Genomic DNA, 12,530 nt, shown 5'->3' with positions numbered 1-12,530 from the left:
ATGAAAACACCGTTGTTCATTGTTAGTTCGTTAACTTAACTAATGTTAACAAGCACAACTTAAAATTTTAATAATGCATTAGTAAAATGCTGTAATAATAAATGCTGTAGAAGTATTGTTCATTTTTAATTCATGTTAACTAATTATAATTATAAAGTAGTTAACTGATGTTAAATGAACCATATTGTTACCAAATACAGTAAAAAAGTATTACAGTTTACAGTAATGTACATTATTTATTTCTGTAATTATGAAGCTGAATCTTCAGTCACATGATCCTTCAAAAAAAATAATTCTGTTATGCTGATCTGATGCTCAAGAAACATATTATTATCAATGTTGAAAACCTTTTTTTTTTCAGGATTCTACATTTTCTTTAGAATAGTATGAGAATCAGAAAATACATTCAAGTAGTAATAGGACTACAACAAAGCTCACGTCTAAAGAATTAAATCATAAGCACCTGCAAAAAAACAAACAAAAAACACCCACTTTATTTACACAGATATATTCCAGAGGGTTCCGTTTAACCTGTCTTTTGTCGTTTTGGCTGTGACTGAAAAATAAAACTCTCTTCACAAAGAAATGTGCAAAACACTGACCACAAAACACATATACCAGGTGAATATGGATAAGGACTAGCAAATCATTGCGAAATCACAGGTAGTTCATTTAGGTATGGATTTGGACAAACTGATCGGTTCCTCAATTCAGTGTGGATGAAAATATGGTGTGAAGCAGGGGAGGGGTTTACGTTCAGTTAAGAATAGCCTACATGCGCTTTGAGAGGAGACAGCCAACAGTTCGGACAGCAGACCACATCGCTCCCCACTGTCTCCATCCACGGCATTTACTGGAACCGAGCTTGATTTAAAGGTAAGGCGATCGATTTCATTACTACAATGTATTTATCCAGATATAAATTATATGTCTAGTACATCTAAATAGCTGATTAACTGATGTTATTTTGTGTAGTGCGGTAATAAGGGTTACGCGCTATTACGCGCCGCGCGTTTGCTGCGTTTTATGAGTTATCCTGGAATCACTCACCTGAAGGACACTTATGTTCCAGCCGTTACTCTACAGCGTTAACATATAATTCATTCTTCAATCTTGTGAATTGTTAATCAGACACGACCGGGTGTTTCAATAAGTTTAAATTCGTATCTGTTAGATTCGTTCGATGTAGCGTTCTAAAATGCACATGTGAAAGTACGTGCGTGTATCCGACCTGGAATATGCATCGTACATGGCGCGTTCTTGGACCTTCTTGAGACGCGTTTTTAAAAGTTGTACTGTTTTTTAACAGTTCTGCCTCCTAAAAGAGACACCACATACCAAAATTAAAATGCTGTTATTCCTCGGTCTCACGACGTACCAAAACAGTATTACTTCAATTATGTTGTGGAACGCTCTCTCAGTCACTACTCACCTGCATTATATGGGGAAAAATGGACAGCTATCACCTTAAAGCTAGAATAGTGTGAGACGCGACGCATCGGCCAGAGACGTCTTTCTGACGCATGTTTCAGTGAGAAAAATTAGAGCAGACGGAACGCGTCCTCTGTGAACCCCAGTGCTTTAATTTGGTATATCATGGTCTTCTTTATGAGATCATATGGACTGTTACACTTTGTCATTGCCAGATGTACAGTGAAAAGTATTTAAAGTTCAAGGCGTTATTTTCTAGTTAGGTGAACAGGTTGTGTGTATGTTTTGTATCAAATTAAAAGAACATGCTGCAGGTGATACCATTTCTATCATCCATTAACATGATCAAAAAATAAATAACACAAAAATAGTTTGTGTGAATGTTATATTACTTCTATTTCTGTAAATCCTCTATATTGCTATAAAACGTTTGCTGCATTAGAGTACTTGCCTATCTCCTGTGAATGATTCTGGGAGGATGCTTGAGATTCCCATGAGTATAAATACCACAAGCTGAATAAATAATGATTAGGACAAGCGTGTGTGCACACTTGCTTTTTCAGTATGTCTGATGTCATTCTGTATGGTTGATTATTGAAGTACAGCAGCCTCTTTTGCCATATCTCCAGATGGTGTTGAGTGTATAACCTTCTGCCAACATCTGCTAATAAAGCAACTTTCCAGAGAGGTAACTCTTAACATATCAGCCTCCCCCAACCAACACACACACTTACCAAAGCTATGATTTTGAACTGAGAGCACACTGCACTGGCTCCTTTCTGCTGACTATTTGATTTGTATTTACACTAATAGTAAACTGAAAATTTTGGCCTAATTCACAAAATGTGCATATGGACCCAAATTAACTCCTGTGAAGCTTTAGTGCTATGCTTCATTTGTATTACAATAACTTTCTTTCTTTCTTTCTTTCTTTCTTTCTTTCTTTCTTTCTTTCTTTCTTTCTTTAAGAATTAAGTCCATTCAGATATTCTGCTTGATTTTTATGTGATGGAAAACCTGGAAAATCTGAGAATTAAAAAAAAGTCTTAATTTAGTCATTGGGATTTATTTGGTGATTTATTTATATGATTTTTTGTAAAATATTGAATATTTAAATACTGAATGCCTATTTGGCTATTGGGTAGCTTGTGCCACATAAGAGGCAATAGAAAACAATTATGGGAAGTGAATAGGGTTAATTGTGAAATCATGTTAATTTCAAAGTCATAAAGGCTTGTCCACATCAAGGACAATTACTACAACAACAACAAAAAAAGAAAACACAATAATGAACTCCACACCACAATTTAAACAATGATGACATGCAATAACAATATTGTCTGAAACTTTTTCAGATGTGTTTTTTGATGAATGATAAAAAAGTTGACAGCCAATCAAAGCCACCAAACTTTAAAGATCTTGAGCATTTAAAGTGGTAGACAACAAAACATCAGCACATACCTTTAATAAACAGAACCTTATAGTGCGTTCCTGTGGACGGTAATATGATTATCACTATAGCTGCCATTCTTGGTGTGAACTGCAATTAAATGACTGAGAAATCAGGGAAGTTCCTTTGGTCAAACGTATGGAATTGGAGAGTTTAGCTCTGGAATTGTCTGCTTGACTTGGTTATGAGTGTAGATCACAAGCCACTCCAGCTGTGGGATTGAAGTCTACAGGCCTCATCTCCAGCAAGGTGATAGTGATCTTAGTGATAGATGGTACAGTGCTGTGGTTGAGCACCTCCAGCAAACTGCTGTCTGCTCATGTCACAACTCACATATCATAAGCAGCTGCCTCCATTCGGGTGTCAGTCCACCAGTTCCCTTTGAAAATAATACATGCTTGTTATATATTACAGGATCCTTAAATGTTGGAAGGAGCTGTGATTGTTTACACTGTTTACAATCAGCCAGATGCGACATATGTCTTCAATACATTGTTTACCCTATAAAGCGCACTCTAACATATTTGATATGCAATTTTCTAAGGCCTTTAATCAAACTGATCAAAATATGGCTGAAAAACCTGTAGTACACAATCTACTGCATGCCTTTTGTCAACTGATAGTATAGGTCTATGCCTTTTAGAAGTAAAAGGCCTTTTAGTATCATGGGACAGAGAAATCTTTACTGATTTTTATAAATAAAACATAAGATAACTTTTTAATTTGTTAGTATTTTAAGATGAATACTTAGCAACAGTTGCAACATTGTTTTCTGAGTTTTATTTTATATGTCAGGCCTTGCATGGTTAAAATAGAAAATTATGTATTGGATCCAGACGTGGACCCAGATATGCATATTATCTGACATTTAGCAAGCATTTCCCATGGGTGCTGATATGATATGCATTTATATGCATAAGGAGGACATTTGAAGGTACTTGGAGAGGACATTAGGTAGTTTTTCTTTTGTCAGTATTTTTTTTTTTTTTTTTTTTTGCAGGAGATGTGATTCTACTGCCCTAAAAGCCAAAATATTCCAGTACACCACTAAAAACACTGAAAGATCTGATTGATCGGTAAACAAGCCCAACAAGATGATGAAATGCCCTAATAAGAAGCACTCTCCTCAAAGAAACACGTTCCTATTTCTGCTAGAACAAAGATTGGCGCTCTCCAAGTGTTTCCCAAGGTGAGTTTTGAAGAGGAAGATGCTTTAATTGGTTCATGTTGAGACAAATAGTTTTTCCAGTAGAGTTATGGAGAAGGGTGCCAGACATGCCATGTCCACGCCTTGGTTTGATTTGTTTTGAAACTGTAATTTGCTTTTCTCAGCAACTTTTTTTTTTTGGCGCCCCCCACCCCCAAACCCTTTCACTCACTTGCTCCGATTTAATGCTTCTTGGCAGCATGCGCAAGGTTCATGAATAAATCAGAGCCCTCACTGTCAATGCTTAGAGCAAGAGGGAATGGAATTATCATGTTCCGTACAGTTTTCATCCGAAAAGTACTTTCATCATTCTCTTCTTCCTCCCGTGCTAAAAATATTGCGAGTGGTAAATGCCACAGTATGTTTAAAAAACATGGCTTATCGGCAGCTTTATAAATATTGACCTGCATCGTATTTTTATTCATCCAAATAATAGTATTCGTTATCCATTAATAATCCAGGCTTTGAACAAAACAGCAACTTTCTGAGATTCCACACAATTTCCTGTAAGAAGGCTTTCGAATTGTCTTCTGCCAGTGGTCTATTTTCAACTGTACATCCTTTGAGATTACTGTGGTATCATCCTTTCTGAAAGGGAAGGTTTGATTTATGGTCCTGAGGAAGAAAAGGAACTGGTGAAAGGCTTGCCATTGTTCTTCCTAAACAATAGTATTACAAAAGGACATGTTTTACAATGCATTTCCATGATCACCTTTCCCTGATATCTTGGAGAGTAGAACAAAAAAAAAAAAAAACAATTTAATTGGAATTATTGGGAGCAAAAATGGTCTAGTAAACTATCATGGCACCAGTGAAGTATGGGTAAAGAACCATAGCACCATAATTAAGTTTACAGCTGCAGGCTTGAGTGGATTTACTGTTTTAAAATGCTTTTGAGGTCTTGTAAGATTTGGATTGGAATTTATAACCATATTTGCCATAATTTTGGCTTTGTATGGCCATTTAAGTCAGGAGAACTTGTAACTCCTCACACACAATGGCGTCTGTTGCTTCAGGGGTCCATGAGAAAAGTTCAAATTGAAGGATATACCCACCGAGTGTATCTAAGATTTGCATGCAAATTTCTCCCTCTAGCCTAATTATTTTGCCCTAACAACTATTCAGAGGCTTGCGAGCCTCATTTCAACCTTTCAAAAAGTTTACTGGCTCATTTTTTTCATCTTAGTTTACTGGCACCGGAAGAGTGCCTTTTGAAGGTTTTATTTTTATTTTTTATTTATTTTTATTTTTTTTCATGAAGTCTTTCTTAATTATTTGGAGTGCAAGTAAAGTATGTTAAGAGGATTATAAAGTTTCCTGTTTAATTTACATTGCATTATTTTTGCAATATGAGTAGAAACAAAGTTATTTTGCAAACTTAACAGTTTCTTAGGTTATTAAACTTTTCAAATGGAAATAAGCCATGTTGCACACAAATATACTTCAGAAATGAATATAATTTGTTTGTTTTATTGCTTTTAAGGAGCAGTTTGTTAGGAATAAACACGAAGGGCTCCATCCAGAAGCCGATACAGTTGGGGGTGTGTGTGTGTGTGTGTGGAAATGGCCGTTGGCTAATATAGTTGACTCATATGCAAAGTTTGCCGTAACTGAATAAGTATGAATCATTCTGCATCTTTATTAAACATGCATGTGCAACAACGTAGACTCATAAATGTTTCAGTGCATCATTTTTAGTGAAGTTACTGGAACATAAAAACTCTTACTGACATTTCCTTTGTGGCTGGGCTTTCTCACAGGGTTTGACCCTTTTTAAACTTTATGCATGTTTTAGATGTATAACAAACAAAGGCCATTTTTTATGTAGTCCCACCAGAACGTGCTTATCACAAACTGCATGACACTGATTTTTATTGTTCTGTTTGTGTTAAGAGTTCTGACAAGTTTTATCTAAAGCATTCACTCCGCACAGTCCCTATGTCCCACTCCAATGTGCAAAAAGCATATGCCAGTCAAAATGGCTCATCGGGCTTAGCCGCATTTCAGGGGATCGGAATGAATATGTGTGGACCTGGGTGCTATTTTTGTGTGTAGGTTAATTCGTCCAACCTTTTTGTAATGCAGTCATCTTCAGCCCGAGTATTAACATCACATTAACTCCGAATGAAATTTCTGAGCTTCACTCCACTGCGGAGCGACGGGGATGTAATTGAGAAAAATCCCACAGGAAACTGCTATACTCGTATTAACTTTTTTCATCTCTTGCCGCAAATAGCTTAATGTACATTGCAAAATGGGAGGCTTCATTCATTTCAGTGATTCCCCATGTTACCACTCGGCTCCAAATGTCCAAATCAATCAGCGTGGTATATGATGAAGACAATGATTCTCTATTTGACATATCTTGTAGAGATGGAATCAATGTCTGTGGAGGTAAATTCCAACATCATCATGGGTTGAATTACCGAATCCATTCTGCAAGGTAGACTGATGCGAGTCTGGTCATGGTTCACTTTACTGGAACCTTTTTCTTGTCTTCACTGATGAAGTAGCCATTCGGGATTAGCAAAACTACATAATTTCAAAATCAATTAGCCAGTGGGTTGCCTGTACAGCTAGTCGACTGAGGAAAACCTAGTGTATTTGAATGGTTCTAAGTTAAATCGATGCATCAAAGTTGGATTTCAACCAATAATTTCACTATGGTTTAAATCTTTGAATCTCTCAATATTAAAGATATCAAGGTTACATTTTCATAAATTGTTGTTTACCTTATGAAGTATAATTTTATGTAGAAAGGAGAATCACCCAAAAAAATATTTTAGCTGGGTTTTCACAGCCAGTGTCAAAATGTATTCCTGTGATGCAAAGCTTAATTTTCAGCATCATTACACCAGTCTTCAATTTCACATCATCTGTCAGAAATGATTCTAATATGCTGATTTATTTTTAATATTGGAAACCGTTTTGCTGATTCATAATTTTTTGGAAACTGTAAAGACAGACAGACAGACAGACAGACAGATAGATAGATAGATAGATAGATAGATAGATAGATAGATAGATAGATAGATGCAAAACACAAACAATGAATGATTAAAATTACTCTATTCAATAACTTTTGTTAGTCTTTGTTTGGTCTATTACAGTTCCTGTATTCGGCAAAATAAGCTGTGCACCCAAATAATATGCATTGATACTTGAGTCATTCAGGTGTAAATAATGTGACTGAAAGAAATGCTATAATCTCCATCTGTTGCCAGATATTAAGCACATTATTTCTGATCGTATGGCTGTGAAAGTCCTTTTTTTTTTCTAAATACCAAAAATTGCAAATGAATGAAACATTGCACATGGAGCTCAAACAAACAGAATGTGTTAGAGACACCCGTGAAGTAGGTTAAGCATTCTCTAAAATGTGAATCTGTAAGATTAGGAAAGTGCTGCTGTCTGTAAGAAGTGGCATTATCCATGAAGCAGAGCTCAAAGTTTCATTCTTATCTTCTCTGTTTTTCCCTGTATTCTCATTCTTTTTAAATCTTATTCAGTTTTATATGTTTTGAGTTCATATATAGTTAGCTCGGTTGCTGTTGGTTTACAGATCTCCCTGCAATAAGATGCCTCATAAGCTAATAATAGAGTAATGTATAGCAGAAATTTTTGAGTATGAGTAATGTATGTAGCTACTGTAGGTGTGTGTCACATGTATCTCAGTTTTGCCCATTTATTTAAGAAAAATCCACTAGCTGATAGCATGCAAATAGCAAATCTGGCACTCTAATTCAAATCTGGACTTAAAAACATAAAGAAAAAAGAAGAAAAGTAAAACAAAGAACTAGTTATGATAGACAATGGATAAGAAATAATAGTAGGCTAATTAATGGTAAATTGTTTGGTAACACTTTAGAATAGGTAACACCTATTTGTTGCTTATTAGCATGCACATTACTAGATTATTAGCCATGTATTAGTGCTAATTAAGAACATATTAATGCCCTATTCTACTTGACCATATTCTACATCTCTAATCCTACCCAATACCTAAACCTAACAACTACCTTACTAACTATTAATAAGCAGCACATAGAGAGAAATGTCATAGTTAACAAGTGTTACCTATTCTAAAGTGTTACCAAATTTGTATTATTATTATTTTTGGCAAACAAATCAAAATCTTGGGACCACAGAGGTTTGTAGGGCCCACTGCTGGCCACAGGTAGAATCAAATGAATTAATCTGTGTTCTTATCCTTTTTTTTTTTTAACACACTATTTAACATGCAATCAGCTAATCAGGAATTACAATAAATCATGTCACAAATCCCTTGGTGGTTTAGTCTAATGTTACCATATGACAAACAGAGAAAATACACCGGAATTGTTCAGTTTATTAAATGATTTGGTGTTTTTGTATCCATCATCTGCTGTGTTTTTTTTTTTTTTTGAAAGACGACGCAAATTAGCACTTATATCGGTGGACGGTACTCATGGATCAATATCCACAGCCATTAAAGAGCCCACAAGAAAGGAACTGAATGCAGCTCTGTGTACTCAAACCTGGATTTTGCTTGTGGCGTAATAATGAAATATCAACAGGAACTCAACAGATTGACTTTTGCATGATATGTGTTACATTATGTTGACTGGATGCAAAAATGTGTCTTGCCTGTTTAGTAGTGAAAAAATATTAGATGGTCTGATCAACTCAAATTGGGTTAATATATGACATTTTAATCAATAGCTTAGTAAAAAGTCCTGATACGCATGTTAGGGAGATTTGAAAAGTCACCGTCGTGATTAAAGCTGTACACACTAAATAGATTTCTAATGAGCTGTTTCTCTGATGGACTGCTTACATCTGCAATAAAGCAAAGCCTGTCCCTCTTAGTGCTAATCATTCAATGAGAGAATTTGCACACTGTAATGCAGTAAGAGAGGACAGAGGTGTGTGTGTGTGTATAAGGAGGAGTGTTGATTACCCATGACCATTAGTGCCACAGCAATGGTCTTATGGTGCCATTTCACTTGACAGCTGAAAAGGGAACAGAGGACAAATTCACTAAGAATGAATTGATGATAGCTTTATTTATTTGCATGTGCTGTCTGTGTCGTTTTAGTCACCAAAGGAATTGCGCAAATAATGAAGCGTTGCAATCACGGCCAAAAATATGCTGAATTCCATTTTGTTTATGCTGTGAGTTAGCAAATGAGTTTTATTAGGGGACATTTAGTAAAACATGAATGGCTAACTATACATTATCACTGTTTTACATGGCTATGTAACAAAAATTTAATTAATATATGAAATATAGATTTTAGTTGGAAAATGGTTGTTTTTCAGAAATATTTCACCATTGAATGCCACGATTGGCCAAATCAGAATCAAGTATTTCAGAGATTCATTTAATGATTCCATTTATGTTGTCATTCTTTAAACTTAAAGAATGTTTAGATACACTCTCTACCAAAATTGATACGTTGTAGAAAATATTCACAAATATCTTAAAATTCCATTCCACAGATAGAAATTAGCAAGAGAGGGTTGTGCCGATAGACAATAGTATCACGTATCGACGATAGTCAGAGATATCGACGATAGCAGATGTCTCTGTTGATAGTCAAGATGATATTAGGCTCATTCTTCTATTAATGTATTAAATAATAATAATAATAATTATTATTTTTTTTTTATTATTAGACTGCATATTATAATTCTGCTATCAAACAGCCAAGCTATTTTACTTCAGCACTGCATTTCACACACGCGCGCGCAAATAATGATTAGAGCCGGTGAATGAGTCTTCATCTACAAACAGACGTATATCGTCTGCAGATATAAGGTATTTCATTGCACTTTAACAAGTAATCTGAATGGCCTAAATATGTGCAATATTTTAAACGAGCTCTCACTGAGTTTAATGCCACAGTTATGTTCGAATGCATATCATTCTTGTTTCTGCGGCGGTGTGTCGGTCTCGTCATGGGGCACGCGGTCCGGAGCACTGTATGACTGATGCATCAGTTCAATTCAACTTTACTCCAAATATATGAACTTACCTGTTTTGAATACTTTATATTTAACATGTTCGTTTAAGTTTAATATTAGTGTTAAACTGTTGGACTTTAAATCTACTATTGATTTTCACCGTTGACTGATTTTGCAGAACATTTAGACTTCCGTGACTTTATAACTTCCGTGCACAGATGCAGATGAAATTTGAGAATAAGACTATAATACTGAAAGAAATATAATGATATAAGACTGTAATTCATAATAAATATTTATAAGCAGATTAAAATACATAGAAATTAATTGTGTTTGTGCTTTTAAAAAAATATATTTTTCCTAATTTAACGGCATAGTTCACTCGGAAATGGAAATACTTTCATTGGTTTCTCCAAACCTCTGTTATTTTTAATCTGTGGAACACCGACACACATACACACACACACACATACAAAAGATTTTCTGAAAAATGCTTCTGTTTTTTTGTTTGTTTTTTTTTTCATTGAGAGCAATTGGGGTCCAGTGTAGTTTAGGACACCATTAACTTTAAATGTAATATATATATATATATTAGGGCTGCACAATGTGTTGTTTAAGCATCGATATCGCGATGTATGAATCCACGATAGTCACATCGCAGGATGTGCAATGTAGGCTGTCATAGTTGATCCGCTATTCATTAACTGTATGGGCCAGCTGCTCCCCGGCCCTTGACGAATGTGATTCGCGGAGAGCGCGCGAGAGAGAGAGGGAGAGAGAGAGAGAGAGAGAGAGAGAGAGAGAGAGAGAGAGAGAGCGAGAGAGAGAGTGAGCCCCGGCTGCACGCTCACCGTCTTCAAACAACACGAGCGCTGTCATGCTCTCTCTCCCTCACGCATATTAATCAATTGACATGATGGTGTCGATGTTTAAAACATTTAAAATGAGAATGTAAGTGTGCTCACCCCATTTTTGTTTTTAAGAACAAATTAGATTAGATTTCATATCGCAATATATATCGCAGAAAAATAAACTATCGCAATGTCATTTTTTCTCAATATCGTGCAGCCCTAATATATATATGTATATATATATATATATATATATATGTATATATATATATATATATATATATATATATATATATATATATATATATATATATATATATTCAATAAATGTTTTGTGTTCTACAGAAGCATTTTGGAAAGCAAGGTTTTGGAACAACATGGAGCTGAGTAACAGAATTTTCATTTTTGTGTGAACAATGAATTAAATATTCACTGTATGTCATTATCTCTCTGTAGACTCATACATTTTGAACACAAAAGTGTTGCAACTTTTTATTGAAGTACTACTACATCTCGTATTCCATATGGTCTTTGACATTTTCTCTGGCCTATCTCGAGCTGTAGTCTGCGTTCTCCATTCATCAGCACCCTCTTGTTCTATCGTCAAAATGTCTCCACTGTTTATTTTCCAAGGCAACACAATGTTCCGCCGAAGTGAAAAATAACTCATGGCATCTGTGATTATTCCGAACCTTTAAACTGTCTTTTTCTATTACACTTGCATTGGCGTGATTGATTTAACTTTATCTCTTAGGGCCACAACATGCCTTCGTTTTCTCCGCAGTCGGCTTGCTTATGTTTGTAGCGATTTGGAGAAGCCTTTTTCTCTTTCTCCTCACCGGAATGGATTCATATGTGGCCCAAAAGCATGACAGGCTCGGCTTTGCAAAAAAAAAAAGGCTTTTCTTTCTCTTTCTGTTGCTGGCAGCACTTCTGGTTCAAGACCTTTGTAGTAGCCTTCATTCCTCTGATTTATGCATTGTGGTTTCATTGAGGTGTAACGGAAAAAAAAGATCAACACAAAGGCTCTAAAAGCTCGCAAAAATTGTCTTCAGATAGAAACAGGCATATCTAAGCAATGCTCTGGGTTAGTAGAAAGTATGTCCTGTAAACACAGGTAATTCTGAGGATCCACCGTCCTGCCATATGCACCTTCACATATATAAATCACAATCTGATCTCTTTTTTTTTTGTTTAAGAGATAGCGGCCGTAATGCAGTCCCCAGCTGGTATTGAACCAGAACACAATGTTCTTGGCAAGGGGATCCTGATTTCCCAGCATGGACCTAAGATTGCAGTCCATAAATCATTTGGAGCGCCTAGTTGGAAGTGCCTCCTCCCTTTATTGGACACATTGGTTATTGTGCACCAACTTTGTCATTGGTATTGTCCCTGTGAGAAGTTGTAACTGTTTGTGACATTGCCTGAATATGCTCGACTATATTACCTAGCAGAACGCTATTCGTCTTCACATTGCACGTATTGACTCGTAACTTTATATTGTAACACTGAAAACACAAGTTATGTCTAGCCAGCCTCTGGAGCTCATTTAGATTGGCTCTCCAGGAACTTAATAACTGGATTCTGTGTTGGGACCTTCTGGATCCCTGATGAGGATGACAGTCTAGTCCAGTGATGAAATCTG

General features: G+C 35.7%; 1 protein-coding gene across 1 annotated transcript in view; it reads left to right on the top strand.

Annotated features, from left to right (window-relative positions):
• The first annotated feature begins 750 nt into the window (after positions 1-750).
• LOC132160888 (contactin-4) overlaps positions 751-12,530 on the top strand; it is an 88,141-nt gene continuing 76,361 nt past the window's right edge. The window contains exon 1 of the mRNA XM_059570607.1: positions 751-876. The gene's annotated coding sequence lies outside the window, so the exon portion shown is untranslated. The remainder of the gene's footprint in view (positions 877-12,530) is intronic.

This window comes from Carassius carassius, chromosome 17, assembly GCF_963082965.1.
Source record: "Carassius carassius chromosome 17, fCarCar2.1, whole genome shotgun sequence".
Lineage (NCBI taxonomy): Eukaryota > Metazoa > Chordata > Actinopteri > Cypriniformes > Cyprinidae > Carassius > Carassius carassius.
The sequence above is the reverse complement of the archived record's forward strand: the minus strand, read 5'-3'. Positions and strand labels throughout refer to the sequence as shown.